Source organism: Diorhabda carinulata, chromosome 1 (assembly GCF_026250575.1).
Source record: "Diorhabda carinulata isolate Delta chromosome 1, icDioCari1.1, whole genome shotgun sequence".
Classification (NCBI taxonomy): Eukaryota; Metazoa; Arthropoda; class Insecta; order Coleoptera; family Chrysomelidae; genus Diorhabda; species Diorhabda carinulata.
Window position 1 is genome coordinate 17,813,894 of NC_079460.1, and position 19,309 is coordinate 17,833,202.

The 19,309-nt window shown below is 31.4% G+C and overlaps 1 protein-coding gene across 3 annotated transcripts in view; it reads right to left on the bottom strand.

Moving 5' to 3' along the window:
* LOC130891955 (uncharacterized) overlaps nucleotides 1-19,309 on the bottom strand; it is an 86,990-nt gene that overhangs the window by 65,473 nt on the left and 2,208 nt on the right. The gene's annotated exons all lie outside the window — the stretch shown is intronic.

Here is a 19,309-nt window from a genome sequence, read left to right on the forward strand (position 1 = left end):
TGCCAGCGCCCATTCACCAAATGTTAGACGTTGTGGGAAAGCGTGTGGCTTTAATTCTTGTACCAGCCGTATCTTATTAGGTTTAGACCCAAATCCTTTCGCAAAATTTTCTACGTAGTGGAGTAACAGAAGCCCAATTGCTGCGAACGGCGGCGAATCGACATTTCACGTTCATCATTTATACTGGCGGCAAAAGTGTAAATTGGGTTCGAAATTTAGTTACAAACTTATGAAAGTTCCCTCAGTAGGTCGAATAAACTACCCATAAATTGGAAGAAGTGCGCGATACACTCTCTTAACCGAGCACGAATTTTGATAGTAAAATTCAATAAATTGTAAGCGTTGTTCGTTCGTAAGTCGATCATGATATAATTATAGACCAAACTGAACATGTTTGACAATGACACAAGAAACGATTCACGCGTCATTTGTTAAAAACAGTGTTGCCAAAAAGATACCAGCAAAAAAATCACTCGTTACTACAGAAGTGCGGAGAATACAACAAAAATGTGTATGTCTCATTAACTTCCAGAAGGTATTTGATAAAGTCCAATACGATAAACTTAGAGCGTATTTAACAAGTATTAGCTTAGATCTAAGCGATATACGATTAATCAAAAATATCTATTAGAATCAAACAGCAGTAGTGCTTGTTGAGGACATGAAGACAGACGAAATCGAAATTCAAAAGGGAGTTCGCCAAGGCTGTGTTCTTTCTTCACAACTATTTAATCTATATTCTCAGTTTGTATTTCAGAAAGTGCTGGATGAGAGACATGAGGGGGTAAATATCGGAGGAACATTAATCAACAATCTAAGAATCGCCGATGATACTGGCTAAGAACGAAGATCTTCAAATTCTATTAGAGAGAGCCAACCGAGAATGTGAAAATGTAGGACTCACTATAAATATTGAAAAAACTAAAATCATGGTTATAAGTAAAAACCAAAATATTAATATGAACCCCATTTTCACAATGAATGGAAAACAAATAGAATGGGTGCAAAAATACAAGTATCTTGGTTCAGTCATAAAGACTCAAATGGAAAGACAAACAAATCAAGATCAGAATTGAAGGCATTTGTCAAGTACTCCTCAATATTTGTAAACAGATATCTAAACCTCAACGTCAAAATAGGATTCATGGAATGTTATGTGTGGTCAGAGCTGCTGTACGGAGTGGAAACTTGGACTTTGAAAGCTCAAATGATCAAAAAACTTGAGATGTGGCAGGACGCATTCTGGAGATACTCTGGACGGGCAGAATCACCAAAGACGAAGTACTAAGACGCATTGAAAAAAGAAGAAATCCTGGCTTCGTAACATAAGAGAATGGACAAATGTCAGCGTCGGAGAATTGTTTCATGTTGTGAGGGACAGAGACGCATTTAAAAACGTGGTCGCCAACCTTCAATGAGAAGACGGCATGAGAAAAAGAAGAAAATGTTTTCTACTTTATTTTTTCATGAGACTAAGAAGAGTAAATATTTGCAAGTATTTCACATCCCTAATTATGTATTATTTTATGTACAAGAGGGTAATAAAACCTAATTTCTAATGTAAAACCCAGTGCGGCCAAGAATCCCTGCAAATTTCACGAAAGATACGATTCCAGGTTTTTCCATTAATTGTGTATTCTAAACAGTTTAGTTTTCAATGGGCAATCTATTATGATTATGGAAAATATGAAGGGCCTGAATGAACTAAAGAATGGTTCGAACAAATGATAAATCTTCTTACTCAGAGCTGTATAATAGTAATGGATAATACCTAAGTTATCACTCGAAACCTTTCGGAAAATTACCCACAACCAATTGGTTAATTAAAGATTTACAGAATTGGCTGAATTCTAAAAGAAATATATTCCCTTCATAAAGGGAAATATGAAATTGCAGAATATCGTGGAATGACGTCAGTTAGATCATCAAAATATCATTGCAAATTTAATTTGATTGAACTGGTATGGACAGAGATAAGGAGAGTAATTTAACGAAAAATAAATTGTTTTAGGACTGGGTAAAGGCAGTAATAATACAATTAAAGAAGGGAAAATGTGGAAGCTGGACGATGTTACTAATAAAATGATCGAGCCACTCATTATAAATATTGGTTGCAGTTCATCTTATGATTCGAATTTGTGAGTTTTCATATTAAAATTATTATTTATGAATGTAACATTGTTTCCACTGTACTGTGGCATAAAACCCAAGAGTGCTATAAAAATTATATATGGCTGTTAATAAAAGTTGAAAGGTTTCTTTCTTCATCCGAAAGTAATTGTAAAATTTAGTTTCATCTTCTTCCAACTGCGTAAAAAGAGTATGAAATGCACCATATTCTTCTCTCTCCAATAATATAGGATGCACCCACAATGACCTTTTACGTTTTTTTATTTCTTCTTGTACAAATAGTAGGCCAATTAGAGTTTTTTTCTAATTATTAATTTCACGCGTGCGTAATCTCTGACTACCAGTTCAAAACTAACTATAGCCGTCCCAGGTAACATCCATCCGGTAGATAGCCGTTTATTGACGGTCCGTTGTCCGGTGAAAAAAACGGACGTCTGCAAGCGCTCTTAGACCTATATAAACAGGTTGACAGAATATTTTCTTAACATACCTTGTGTGGAAAAATAAGACATTTTAAAAAACACTGCACTTTTAGCTAAAAGTTATAAGCACTTTGATAGGGTGGAAACATAGAGAGATAGCTGGCTGCAAAAAACCTGACCCATCGAGATTCCGGATGAAGTATTTTTTAAATAATACTACTCACTGTGACAATTGAAAAAATCATTCAGTGCCATTGCAAATATGGTGCATAACATTGCTATATATATTTTTTTTCATGCTGGTCTGCTTTTGTTTACAATGTTGCCTTAGCGACTTCTGTTTTTAATTTTTTAAATAACAAGAAACTAATCAAAGGAACTGTTTTTCAGTAAAATTGTCAAATATGACATTTCATATTTTAGTATAATTTTACTTTTTATTTAAAACCGAAAACAGTATGAAAAAAAAATATTACGATATACCTTGTTCGCTTCGTCAATAAACACGTATCTAGTACCGTACTAAATCACTTCCCGGACTTATAACTATTACGATAACTTTTTTGGACATAAATTCTACCTAATGAGTAGCCATTTGAAACTGATTTCAAAATTTAGGTTCGAGTAACGAGTAACGAATAATTATGACCAAGTGCTTTTTTAAATCTGCTAATCCCAGGCCATTAATTTTTATTTGTTGCATTACTGTATCTATCGAATAATCGTTTCAAACTATAATCAAATTGAAGTTTAAACAGTTTTTATTAAAATACAAATGGCTGGCGCGACACTTTATATTCCTTCAATTCCTATACTATTACTATTCACGTAGCAAGGCTCGCCACGCTTTGACTATTTCGGAGTAAACAGAGAAAGACTGCTTTCCATTTACATTTAATTGAACTGAGACAATCAGTTATGTAAGTATCTTATACTCAAATAATGACGTCACTGCTCAGTGAATGAAAGGAATACGTAATGTGAGTTAATATTCTCAATAAGATTATTTACATCAATGACTGTTTTCAATAATTTGTGTACTTATTTGCTTATGACAAAGTTTGACAACGTGATGTCCTCAACCGCACTTTCAATCCGAGTTCACGAGATTCACTAAAGCACACGGTTTCAAGCTTTTGCAGATTGCTGTTAAAAACTCAGTCAGGTTTAACTTATAAGAGTGAAAAGGAACGTTAAGATGTCAAAGGTGAATATTATCCGAGTCCCCAAAGCAGAATATTCTTGGTCTTTCTGCGATAGACCCAAAATACCTTAAAAACTTTCTGCAGGAATTACATTATTTTTTGTGGATTTGCGGAGTTTCCCCGAAGTTTAAAGGTATTTGAAATACATATTGATTAGAAAAAAAAATAAAAATACAGATATAAAATTAAATAAGTAATATTTAATGATCATAAAACAAATACTTAATGTATAGTCTTAGCCTACACAGGAGTTGGAATGTAACATAACATTTCAAATAGATTAAGTTAGATTATGACAAGCTAACTATGAAAAATGTGGCAAGGTTTTGTCACTCTACTCATTCTGAATTTCTGAATTCTTCCAATCACATTGAGGTAAGCATTTCTGACTTTTGCTTATGTTTAGATGCAACTAACAATGCCGGCTGTACCAACTCACACTGCTTGCTCTAGTAGCACTGCCCTTCTTCCTCACTTTGTTTTTATTATTCGGTTTTCTGCAGTATATTAGAAATATTTTGCAAGTGAGCTTATATTGTCGTTGTTTACTTAGTACCACGCGAAATTTTGTTTTTGCGAGCTGCAACCCAATTTTACATAGGGCCAATCTTTTTAAAGGTCTCTTTCTCGTTCTGCGACAATGTCGCACAGTCGCTCGTTGTTCTGCTTTGGGGATCTGAGTTATGGTGTAAATGGAAAGCAGCTAATGTCGCTCTCTTTGAATTTCAACGTTATATTAGCTACCTGAGAAGTAATCTCATTAACAACAATAAGCTTCTCTCAGCTCTGCTGTTTAAGTGTCTTTCTCAGGTATGCCGTGAGCAGGTAAGTTTTGGGAACGACCATTGAGAAGCCTTTTCAAAACTATCTTATTGTACTTTACTTTGCTTCATCGATGCTACCGAGAGAGATTAAACATTAGAAAAAGATGAATGAAGACGCTGTCCAAACTTGGTGCGATCAATGAGCGTCTCAGTTATTGAATTAGTTCTGGTGTGTGTTTTAAATTTTTTTGAGTATTTCCTATTAAGTATTATCAAAAAAGTACAAAAAGTACTTCAAAATAATAACAATGAAGGTGTTTTTTGTGTGGCCGTGCTAACAATTTGAAAGACTTCGATGAAGCTCATTTTGAAACCTACGAAACACGTGCATACGTCTAGCCTTTTCAAAATGAGCTTCATGGAAGTCTTTCAAATTGTTAGCAATAGTAAAAATCTTTTTTTATACTATTCACTTTTGAAATAATTTCGAAAATGTATTCTGCCGTTCTTCAGATGAGAAAACAACTACTTTCCAGGCTAATGCTTCGACGAATATTGAACTACAACTTCTCTGAAGACCTTTGTCGATAATTACATCCCCAATAAATCGCAATTGCAAGTTTCGACGTTATCACGTCTCATCAGAGCAGTTTAACAACCCTTGTTTGGACTTGAAACCCGAACTGAAGAGCGTCGCTATTTGGTTCATCTAGTTAAATCCAGCGAACGCTAAGTGGCGCCATCTTCACTTCCAACTATTTTTTAATACATTTTATTCACTTAATATATCATCGGAATCTATATTATCGACGACTAGGCTAGATTTCCTCCTGACCAGTGGTTTGCAGTTAGAAGTGAGGATAGTACCAGTTAGCGTTCGCCGAGGTCTCAAGCCCAAACGAGGATTGTTAAACTGCTCTAATGAGACGTAATATCGTCTAAACTAGTCAGTAGTTACAGCATCTCCTTGCAATTGCGACCCATAGGGGATGTTATTATCGACAAAAGGTCGATTGACATTACTCTCTTCAGAGGAGTTGTCTTGTTCACTAAAATTGTACATCAGATGATTATTCATTTATACCTCAGTATTTCTATTATAGGTTGTATGAGTAATAATATAGGACTTGAAGAAATATAAAGTATCGTGCCAGGCATTTGTCGCTAGAATGGAAATTGCATTTTGCACTAAATGGCACTAAATGATTTTTTTAATAGTTACAGTGGACAGTATCGTTTAAAAAATACTTCGACTTTTAGTATACACTAGGCATGAGCGAGAAGGATGTACCAGTGTTTGTTGTTCAACACAACATTATTCGTTTTTGTTCAAAGATTATGTAAAATCCGCGGAAATTTATCGAAAATTGTTTCAGCAATTCAGAGATGGAGCCTCTCCAAGACTCAACTGTATGAATGGCGTTCAGCTTTCAGAAAAGGCCGAGAAGTGGTGGAAAATTTTCCAGATGCGTAGCGCTTCAGAACAAGTGCTACCGATGAGAACGTCAGCGTTGAGGTAACACTCATTTTGGCAGACCGATGAAGTACTTTACTCGATATGGCTGAAGAATTGAGCTTCAGACTTTTGAGCAGAAATTCACACGCTGGGGACCCGTTAGTGCACCGAATATTCTCCACAGGGGAGACCACTATATTCTGGAGAGTAAACGGGTGTCTATGGACTGGAGGAAGAAAGATGAAAGTACGCCAGTTGAAGTGAAGCTTACACTGTCAGCGGTAACGTGTTGTGTACCGTGTTTCGAAACATGAAATGAGTAATTGCGTTTGATTTTCTCACTGAACAATGATCTGTAAGCGTACAGTATAATAGTAACGTCCAAAGAAACATGGTGAAACCTGTCTACAGATCAAAATAACGCGATATTCCAATCCGTAGTGCGATATTACTGAAAGACAACGCCAGACCGTATAGAAGTCGACTAAGGACGGAAACGTTGAACGAATTGGGTTGGGAAATACTGAAATACTCTAAAATAAACCAATCATTTGAAACCTCATTTGCTAAAAGGCTCATATGGGTTAATGATTCATTTCATAAAACATCGTTATGAAATTTGTGAAATCAAGAATGATAAATATGCAAAATAGAACAATCTGTTTCATATAGAATTTAATCAATTCACACGATATTATGAAATATTTCACCAATTTTTATTGAATCATGTATTATCACTAAAAGCGAGAAAGTATGCAAAATTTCAAGTCAATAGGTTAATTAAAATTTTGTGAAAATTTGATTAGAAAATTCTTTTTAAACAGACAAATAACGTAAATAGAATGTGGTAAAAATGTGTAGGAACGTCCTCCGATTTATAAACTGCTTCACAAACTTTGAACTACAACTGAGGTTTTACACCCAACACTTAGAAAAAAGTATTTCATTTAATCGCAATGTGAGAGTTGATAGTAAAATGAATAGTAATAAGTTGAATAGTAAAATATTTCAAATAATTATTTCATACCTCATTACCAGTTCTTGATGAATTTATCGACATACATTACAGGCTGAGGAGAACATTCATAAAATTATTAAAAAAATTGAGTTTTCCTAGAAGAAACTTTAGTTTGTGACTTTTACAGTCCAATTAATGACACTATTAAACCTTTTTCTAACCTGAACGTATATATAAACACATCGTTGGGGGGTCGTTGAGCGGATAAGCCTTCATATAGACCCGCCGTGTACCACGTGACATTACCAAAGGCCGATATCTTTTGAGAAGCCTATCAGGCGCTTAAGCTTGAACCCTATGATGGTATCAAACAAGCTGTGAGGCTTGCCAAAGTGTATGAACCGCGCTCGTGTGAGTGCTGGGCACTTACAGAGGACGTGGTTTGCAGTTTCATACTCCTCCATGCACCGTGGCACTCCGATTATCCGTGATGCCCATGGTGGGGACATGGCATCTTGAATGACCGTTAAAAGTCTGATCACTAGTCAGATTTCGTTAGATTTAGTTGGAGCTATTGTTTGTGTGTCTCTTGATGGCGAATGTACAACGATCTAAAACTCTACATATCTCCTAAACCATAAATTTTATGGAGTTAAACAGACAATATCTTTTTATTGAAAAATCGATCGAAAAATTCTTTTTTGCTATCTTTAGATTGTACATGCTGTCCCTGTAAAAGTTACGGATTGTTAACTATTGGGCATGAGCCGTCCCTGGCCTTCAGATAAAATTGTGGAATTATTTATTCCGTGAAACACACTACATGAACATACGTAATCATCTATTGAAAATTCCTTATGTTCGAATGTACATTTTAGAAAATATATTCAAATATAAGTTTTTGCAGCTTTGAATGCCTTAGGCTTGGGAGCTCCGGAAAAGGCACACAAAAATAGTTTACTTCTTAATTAAAAACTGATTAATCACAAGTATGAATTTCTTTAATTTGTGGAAATTATTTTTCTCCAGACTTTTTTAAGTAATATAGGGAGTATTACGCCTGCATAACGATTTAAAAATAGAAAACACACTTCGAACACAAAGAGATACATAAAACAACGGGGGAGGTTAAAAGTACCAACGAAAAATCAATAATTGATTTCATCCTAGTAAACAAGAACATTTGGAATAGAATAAGAGATATTGAAGTTAAGAGATGATAAGATAGACACAGCGATTTCCACCTTGTACCAATGAAAAACGCTAAAAAATAAAAAAAGTCGCACTCTCGGCGCGTAAAACTATAGCGCATTTTTTACCGTAGCATCAGTGAATATTAATAAAAATTTTAATTCATAAGAGGAAGTTTGCATGAAAAATAAAACAAGAAAAATATCAATAATTTCATTTATTTAATAATTTTATCCTAATTATTTTTGGACAATTCTCATAATAATTGGTTTATGGAATGAAAAATGACTTCAAATTACATGAGTTGACATCCATTGAAGCCAATTGACGTCTATTGTTATTTGATCGATTCTTATGATGTCTATTGATGTTGAATCACATTAATTCATGACTTTTGAGGTCATTTGGCCAATAGGATTACATTATGGTTAATTCAACCAATTCTTTCCTAATTATGCCCAAAAATTCTTTCGTTTCGGTACATAACCAACAGAAAAATCGTAAAAAACAAAGTAGAATACTATAAGTTAAAAACCACCTAATCTGTAAACAATTGCAAGAAATACTAAACGTAAAATGTAGTATAGTATACAAAATAGAAGCGATGTTAAGCGAGACAACGAAAATTGTAGACAGAAATATAAAAATAAAACACACTGATGGGCAGAAAATGCATAGAAAAGATACTTAAATAAGACAAGGCTAACTATGGAAAATACAAATTGAAAAGAACAGAAGTTAAAAAAAGAAAAATCATGACTTTGAATGTAAACTAACATCATACAAAGCTATTCAGAAGCTTTTCTTTGCCATAATGATAAAATAACAGAACACGAAAACCACAAACCTGGAGAATATGAAAGACGAAAAAGGCTTAGTAACCACAGAGGAAGACCAAGTTATAGAAAGGTGACGAAAATACATCAAACAATTCATAAATAGACAGAAAGAAAGTGAAGAAGAAAGAAGAGAACAAAATGGGGCAAATCTAAAAGAGGAAATCACACTTGACCAGATACAAAACGAGCAAGCCACCAGGATATTATAAAATAATGATAGCTATACCAGAAAAGGCTATGAAGCAATTGCAATACCTAATGTAACTGGTAAATAAGAATGATTTCACTGAGCTAGACGGACAAAATCAACAAAGCTACTGAAAATAGGGGGGGGGGTGGTTAAGAAACTATACGAACTACTAACACAAACAAAATGTCGGAAGAAATGGAGAGAATGTTGACAAAAAGACTCACGGAAAAAATAAACACAGCACCCTTAGCCTTAGCATTAAATATTTTTATCTCCCTTCGCTATTTAGGCTTGGATTTCATGTTTTTCGCAGCCTTTTCCTTCTATTAATTTTGTGTCTATTGAGTTAGCTTATTATTTAAAACCATTGTTAATTATTCTACTTCTTCCTGTGTTTGTCCCATTACTATATATTTAGTTTTATATTTATTAATTATCGGACCAGCTTCCTTCTCTAACTTTATTGATACTTTCTTCCTTCTTGTTATCGCCACTGAAGTTAACTCTTCTGCGGATGCTATGGTTCATGTTTCTTATTATTTCCTCAATAAGCTATAAAGTAGTGCGGGTAGACGATTTATCTAAAGACCTTGTATGATCTCAAATCCCTTGGTTATTTCATATTTCAATAGTACTTTATATTTCCATGATGGTAGATTATCCTGCGGTTTAGTTTTGCTTGTATCCCATTTTATATTCATAACACATGGTTTGAAATGAAAATTGGATCAGTGGTAATCGATTATTACGGAAACCAACGTCTTCGTATAGTCTTTGCTAAAAATTTATATCTCATGTGTAGGATCGCCTTACTTCTGTAATTATCACATACTGCCCTGCCACATTATTTATAAATAAGGCAAATTACTAGTTTCGGCCATTTCTTTCGGCACATTTTTTCCTATTTCCATACACTTCATATAATTTAAGAATGTTTTTCTCCTTTTCTTCTCCTGTTTTCAACGTATCTACAATTATTTTAATCTCTACTGCACTCTTCCTATTTTTCATGCCTTTCAAAGTGTTTTTTTTATTTTTAACTTTGTAAAACAATGACTATAAGAATTTACAATACTTGTTCTGTTATATAACTTCTTTCCATGGAAATGTAAAAACTATAAATTTGATTGCTAAAATCTCAGACTTCTGAAATATGATTCTATTAGACCCTCTTACATAGGACAAAAATTTTATTATCAAACAAACGAAACTGCAGCGACTACAAAAATAGAAAGTTTTGAAACACAGTTTGTGATATTTTTTGTTATATAGTTCACAGATTTTACGATTTAGACTAATCACTAATTGGAATTTTGATTTTGTACAGTCCACGTGCTAGAAAAATTTTTAGAAGTTTCCAATTTAGAACAATGGTTCCTAAAGTGGTCCAGCTGAACATGTTAGAGGTCCAAAGAAAAGCTCAACAGGGATCTACATAAATTTTAATCGTAATATCCCAGAGATCCGATGGAGAGATTTGGCAAGGGTTTAAGCAAATTTCCAATGTTGAAATATAGTAGCAAAAAGTCCATCGAAACCAGTAATATTTTGGAAGTAGTCCATGTAGTATCTTGGGGCTAACCAAATTCTTCGTATTACAACTACTTTTTTACTCAATAACCAAAATGTTAGTTCTCAATCTATAACCAACAACAATTGACACAGATTGACAATAGGACATTGAAGATAATTGTAGAAAGTAATTGAAAAGAAACAATCCAATGAAAATAATCAATCTGAGTCATAGAAGGAAATAAGCAGGCATTATCACTGATATAACCCGTTTTCATGATAATTAAACTTTAATTACCGTGTAGAAGAATGTGTTGAGATTTTAATGATGACAATAACAATATAAATTTTATCAAATTATTTGAAAGTATTTTAAAACAAAATATTTTGTAAGATGATAATTTTTCATAAAATTTATTAATTGAGTTTTATGAGTGGATAATTTTTTAATACAGAAAAAAAATTGAAATAATTGCTGTGTATATATGGATTTTGGGGTATTGTATACACTGCGACCCAAGGGATCCATCGTGTCCCCCTTTCTAACTTCGATACCAGAGAATCCAGTGTTTACAACTGATCCCGTTAATCCCACTCCTTTTAAATAGTCTAGAATGTGGGATGGCTGTAATTACCAGATATCTTCGTCTTCTGTTAGAATAGAACTCCTGTTAGTATTAGTAGATTGTTCTTTTTTAGGTTGATACATTGATCTTCTTTGGTTTTGGTTTCCCAGAAGAGTCTTTGCCTGTCCCAGCCCCTATAGACTGTCTCAATAATTGGTTTTATTCCTATCTACCTTCTTTTCCAGTGCTTTTTCCATTGTTCTGTAGCTGATACCACAGAAGGGTTCGGGCCCCATGAAGGGCTTGTCTGCTCCCGCTTTAGCGAGTTTATTAGCTATTTAATTTCCCTTCGCTCCGGTGCCTACCGGAATCTATTGTAGGGTACTTGTATTATCCTTGCCTAGCTAATTTAATTTTTCAAACGAGTTTGGAGTTTATGATAGTGGAGCTTTGAGCTCTAATAGCTCCTTGGATATTGAAAAGAATGATCTCCTGTTTGCGATAGTTCCTCTCTAAATTGAACTGATCACATTTTTCAATTGCATAGATTACTGCTTAAAAAATGCTCTGCCCAGGCACTCAGGGTATTTTGTTCTGAGCAATGACACTCCTACTCCAGTTCCACCTGTTGTTTTATATCCGTCCGTATACCATTTAATGGCATTTCCGTTAATCCCATTTGCTTTTACAGTTTATTATTGAGGTGAGGTGTTTCTCAAAGCTAAGCTTTTTCGATGCAACGTCCTGAGGCACCCAGGTTTGGTCATTCTTTAGGAACGGGTTTTCTTTGAGATAATTGGTAATGTAAATTTTTTTTCAAGGTAAAGTGGCATTAAAGAGGGGTAAATATTTAGTTTTTCTCATAGATATCATGTACTGATTGGACCGACATAAAATACTGGTTGGAATTTTTGCTTTGTTAACAAATCAGTACATAACTATAGTAAGAATTCAACACTAATTCTAATTAGTTTACATTTACTACGAGAATAAAGCTACACCATTACTTTAATGATTTTTTTATAATGATAAATCTCATTTTCCCATTATATGTGGTACTAAGAGAAAATATTCACTAAATATGTTCAAAAAATTTAGAAACAAAAACAGTTATAACAGCATTCCCAACTGAAGTAATAATATGTATATAATGTTACCAGTGTTAAAACATATGCATTAAAAAATATATTTGTAAAAGGGAACAGGTTTTTTTTTGAATCAGTATTAATAATAACCCATTTGAATAATTTTTAAAATATATTACTCAAACATTCATAAAAAGAATTTATGTTTTACTTAATTTGTTCCAGTCTTTTTTATCAAAAAACCTTTTTGTATTTGATTAACAATTAAAAAATTTTTCTTTCGTGTTTTGTTAGTGTTTTATATTTCCAATAATATCAATGGCTTTTTTATCTATTTTCTAAATATTGTGTTGTTTATCCTATATAAAACGCCTCTTAATTTTTACAATGTACCTCATACCTGATGGTGACTCAATCTTAGGACTATAGGAAACCAGGAAATCTTTCACAACAAAAAAGACAAAAATAAAATAACCACTACTGATAAATAAGTATAAAACTTGAGAAAATAATTGCAAGACCGTTATAACGCAGTGATACAAGCGCAGAAGGTTCAGCAGTATCTCTTATTTTATTATATAGAATTTTTGGTTTATTAAAATAGAACTTTGTAAGTTATTAACCCCTCAGTTCAGCATGTTATCACAGTAAACAGATTTGAAGAAATTCACTAAAAAACGAAAAGTAAAAGACTGATAACTAGGATAATTATGCGTATAAAAACTAAATGTTCAAACAAAAGTGTCTATCATAAACATTTCACTCCACGTTTGCTATTTCTTCAAAATATTTGCAAATTCTTCAATACTTTTTCGCTTGAGAGAATAAATATGGGGGTGGCTTTGTTATGTAAATTTTAGATTTCAAAAGTTTCTATGAAAAGTCTTTTTGTGTCAAATCCGGTAATCAAGTTGGTCAACGCATTGGTACATTATGTCCTATCCAACATACATAAATGACAGACTTTATTTAAATTCACTTTAATATTTTTTTAAATTCACTTGCTATTACATAGTTATCATTTTCTGGTAATATTATGAGAAATAATGTACTTGACGTCCTGACAAAATTTCGTCTAGTTGGGATGCAAACATTTAGAATTTTGTGGTTTCCTATGGTCCTCTCAATCACCACCATACCTGTTCTTTTTCATTATCTTCTATTTTTGATATTATGATATCAAATTACTACGGCATTTTGTTACTAATTCAAATCTGTGCTAATTGTATGTTTGTTAATGTTATTAGATAGATAATCCTTGTATATAATGTGAAAATAGGTGTATGGTATTAGTACTAACAAACATCAAATGAACAAATAGTAACATTATATTGTGTGCCTTGTAATAATTGTGATGCTGTTTCAATCACAATATTTGTAAAATAGATTGAGGAGTCATCGATATCAAAATAAAACAACACTAACGAAAAAAAGATTTGTATATTAAAAAAATATAGAAAGGACCTAAACAATTTAAATAAAATATGTAATTAAAAAATAATTTAAATTGCTAATTATAACTAACTTGGTATAATAAAAATTTTATCAAGGATTTTAACAATTAAAAACAAAATGTTGGATTATTATTATTAGTAGTTTGACTGTATTTTTATACATATTCACGCAATATATGCTATTTATATATTAATGTTGTCAACTTCAGAATATATTTTGAAAAATTCAAATATATTTTTGGAAAAAATTTCGTAGATAAACGTTTTTTGGAAAGTAGAAGAAATCTCTATACCTTATTCTAAGAATTTCTTGTTTGTGCCGAAACGCCAAAAAATTATTTTCATAAAAACAACTAAGAACATTTATTTATAATAAACTATTATATGTCTCAGATATATTAAAGATAGCTCCTACTGTCACCTTAATTTCATCTCAAAAATAATAATTTTGAAATAAAAGCTGACATCCTTTGAAGGTCAGGTTCCCTGTAGCATATAACCAAGTAGTTATTTCTTCAAAGAACCGTCAGCTTTTGTTTCAAATTTAAAATTTTCCAAAATAAACAGAGGTAATAATACTTCAATAAATCTAAATTATTTGTATTACATTTACTGAACATAGATTGTCCAAAATCAGTTAATGAGAATAAACTATTAATTAGTCTTCTGAATTTGGGTTGCAGTTCTATATTAATTCTCCTCTACATTTTACTTCTATTAAAGATTTTCTTTTATACTCAACACATAAGGAAATACACAAAGCTTCTAAGGTTTATTCTTTGGGACACCTACAAAGAAAAGCTGTACATATTTTTGTATGAGATTACAAAACATGATAAAGTTATTGATATAAAATAGTACTTACATAAAATTTACACAATTGATTAAATAATGCCCTTGTTGTAATGTCACAACATATAATTGTTGATAAAGAAAATGAATATAATCTAAAATACATATAAATCAAATAAGTTTGTTTTTTGTTTTTTCAAGTAGAGTAAAACAATAGCATGTATTAATAAAAACGTAATCCAAGTATAACTACCCAAGAACATTATGTTCTAATCCAGTTCTTTTGAGCCATTACAGTACTTCAAATGATGCCATGCACATCTCCATCTACTAAATATCCTCCCCAACTTTTAGCTTATTCTAAAAATTTTTATATAACATTGCCTCCCAATTAAATTGGCGAGACCCAGCACAAAAGGCATACCCAACAATGGTTGTGAATTGTGCATGGTAATCTAACCAAAAAGTTCGTGGTAATATTGATGCTTTGGCTCAGTGAAGTACAATTTTGTAATCATCTGATTAATGAAAATGGAATCGTCGTCTTTATATTTATGGATAAATGAAATGGAATAAGGGCAGAAAAATATAAAGGCTTTTTGTAAAGGGTTTCATACCTCACTGATATTTCAATTAAGGAGTACTGATTTGAAAGTTTTTCTTTTATTATCATGGGAGAAGGGACCAAGGTAATTAGTATAATAAATTAATCTTACCTATTCAATCTAGTTATAGGTCTAGTAAACTTAGATGACATATGAGTGCTCTAAAAATTTAAATATTTAATAAAATAAGAAAAATGAGTACAATATACATTGGTAACAGTTTTTTGTCAAATTATCCAATCAGTTTCACAATAAATAGGAAAGAAACAGATCAAAAGCTGTCCAATTTGGTTTTAAAAATATAGGTTCATGGGAAGAGAAAACTGAACTATGGAAAATATACTGGAGGTAAAAATGAAGTAAATGAAAATGATAGATTTGCACAAACTTTTGTATGAACTATTTCAGATTGAGTAAGAAAATTGATGTGATCAGTAAAGTTTTTTTACAATATTTTTATTATACTGTTTGTAATAAGTATTGTTTGTTCAGGCTCAACAATAATTGTGTCGTCTTTTCTTAGATCTTGTAATATCTGTGGGCAAGACTATAATAAAGTATAGAGAAGAGAATGTCATTTTGTCAAATAATATAAATATAAAGGAAGTAACCAAGTGCGGCATGATCTATAAAATAAAAAAAAATAAATTAATTAATAAAGATAAGAGGGCAATATAGAAGAAAATATCATAATTGATAAATATTACACATTTGATACAAGAAAAAGCCTGGACAGATGGATAGATAGACCAAAAATTGTGGCTTCAAAATATCAAAACAAAAACTATGTTCAACTAAAGTTTTACTTTACCGATCAAATCAAATACAAAATTACAAAACCAATTGTAGTTTCTCCTGAAGCTGTAATTTATAAATATAATAAATTCTACTAAATAAAATTGGGCGACTTATGTTAATGAGCAGAAGTGCATAAATATAATATATAATAATGACAAAAAACTCACCAAAATGTAAAAAATCTTATAGTCTTAAGAGAGGTCCACAGGCTGAGATGATAAAAACAAAACTGGTACTCGATCATTTTCATTCTGTCTAAATATTTTATCACAAACGGTTTATTAAAGCAACAATAAAAATGTAAAAAAACTTCAAATTTTTGTATACTCACTTTATGTTTATTCACTACACAACACACAGGCATTACAAGAACTTGTAAATAATTCAAATATTCAGTAAGAATCCATTTTGCTACCAACTGAATGATATATAACAATAAACATGCGCGCAATTTTATTAAATCGTCATTGTTCTCTATCAACACACTCCTATAAACAACTGTATCCCCTCATGATTGGGAAATATGAATATCCTATTCAAAAAACTATCGAAAAACGAACAAATGCATGCATGTTTTAAGGACCAATCGCACCTTGAGGAATTAAGCTAAACAGAATGATTATAGATGTAACAATATCTAAAACTATTATTAAACTTAATCAAAGAAGGATGAAAAAACAACAATAACTATTTTCCTTGCTTTATATATGAATGGGTTTTAAATTAAAAGAATTCGATCAGATAATGATAAATTTAATCAAATTTAGATACTTTTTATAGTGACTAAGTAAATATTCACTACTGAAGAATTGAAAGGTAATTGGTTGATTAAATATTGTTACAAATATTATTGTTGTTAAATTTTGAACAGCTATTTTGAAGCATTCATGGTGTACTTATATATTATTTTATAAAACAATTTTTTTTATAATAATTCTCTATTCGCAACAACAAAAAAGTAGAAAAAAATATACTATGATACAGAATAATATGATACTGAAAGCTGATTAGAATTAGTAAAAAAATTTTTGATTTCATACATTTCTAATATAAATTAGTCACACTGTAAATAAGCCAGATTTTTTCATTTTTAAATGAAAGAATTGAAAAGCTAATAATGAAAGGTGGAGTAGAAATTGAACATTTTCAATTGGAAATAGAAATGGAAAGATTGGAAGTTGAACAGTAGAAAGAGAAGATAAAAAAATTTAATTAATGGTTTATATGAGGGTTTTATATACATACATACATACAAAAAATGAAAAATCTATAAATCATAAAAAATCTAAGTAATATAAGCAAAACTCATGATTCTATTTCAAGAACCCATTTTGGATTTATTAATAATTTACAATCTTAATTGCTTCTTATTCTCAATATTAAAACCTAAATGTTAACAACTGAAGACTTCATAATATTCTGGGTTTTCAATGCCAATTATATTATTTTGAGCCAAAATATGAAAAAACATTTCATAAATAACACATTTTTTAAAATATAATAATAATCAAGAACATAAATATAAGATGTCTGAAAAATAATAAAAATAAAGTAATCCAACCATATATCTCAAATAATATATGGTTTGGTTTAAAGCATACCAAAACAGAAATTCAATTGGAAAAAATATATGAAATGTGTATTAGTGTCAATTTGAAAATGGTGTATGTGGTATTATAGGCAATCTAAGATCTGTCCCAATAATACCCTAGACATCAAGAAGTTATTCAAAAAAACAACCCCATTACCAATCCCATTCAAATCCAGTACTAGAGGAATTGTTAACACCAAGAAACGTAAAAAGACTGAAAAAAAGTTGGCCAACACACCTAATATGAGGTATAAGAGGTTACATCACTGTATGTAAGCCTCACCAGACATTATAGATCTTAGATTATCTAACACTCGCGAACAAATCAACCCAAACAATGTATAAAATATTCTGATTGTTTATAAAAACTTGTTATAAAAAAATTACCAACCAACTTACTAAGCAAGCAAAATTATTATAGACACCAGAAGATGCTAGACTTATCAGATAATGACGCGTGCAAATTTTGTTGCACAGAAGACGAAACTTCTATCCACATTCTCTTGAAGTGTGAAACACTAGGGAACTCCAGAGCACTACACTTGGGAGTGCTTGAAATAGAAGACTAAGAGCTCTGGCAATTACAGCCATCCCACATTCTGGGCTTTCTAAAAGAAGTGGTATCAACAGATCAGCTGTCAATACTATCTATCTATCCCCAGTATCACATGAAGGGGGACATAGTAAATCCTTTGGGTTGCAGTGTGTATGATACCCGAATATCTATATAAATACAATACATATATAAATGAAGTAATTTCCAATCTAGAAAAGTCTCTTATATTACAATTAAATTCTCCCATATAATACCCTAGTCTTGAAAAAAAATTTTAACAGGAAAACCAAAATCAATTAAAATGGGTTAACCAGCCACACTTCTAAACATTGACAAAGCATTAATCATGTTTCATTAGAGTAAACTACACTAGAAAGGAATATTGGACCAGTACCTGCCATTAGATGAGTAGCATCTATCAAGTTTCATATTTTTATCAAATTAGTCAACCATTACGATTGGCACATTTTCAAGAAAATGAAAATAATATCAAATATAATTTTCAAGAGACAATCAGTTATATTACATCGTTTTATATATTTATTTCATAGTATCAGATAACACTAGCCCTGCAGCTCAAGTAGTTCTTATTTCATTTCAAATATATTATGTACCAAGTAACAATATTTTGGTCCAGGTTAAAAATCACTTCAAACTCTGTAACTCCTGAATGGAGCATAGTAACAAGTTGCTTGAATAAATAGTTTTGTCTAGATAGAATAAAACATGAACTGGCAAAATAATATCTATTCGCAAGACAAGTAAATATCAGTGACATAACTATATCTTCTGAGAACTGTGGCAAATTTATTTGAAGGGACCTCCTAGTAGAAATAGTCACATTGTGATTTAATTTCAACGAATCACTTTAGTTACCCAATAGTATTACTAGCATAGTGTGTATTCTAATTGAATATATATAATAAATTTTATTGTTAGAAGCATGAGTGTTACATAATTTTAATGAAAGAACCCAATAATTATTCAATTTTAATAATGTATTTTATAACATTCTTTTCTCTACACTTTTTGTTCATAAAAAGGTAATTAATAAGATTATCAAAATTTACAGTCTATAGAATTTTCTTTACACAAAATAGACAAGTTACATAGCCTGTCTAGTGGTATACAGTTTTTTAAATTATCCTTAATTTGACCTAGATGGGACACTATGATCATTTTTAATAATAAATAT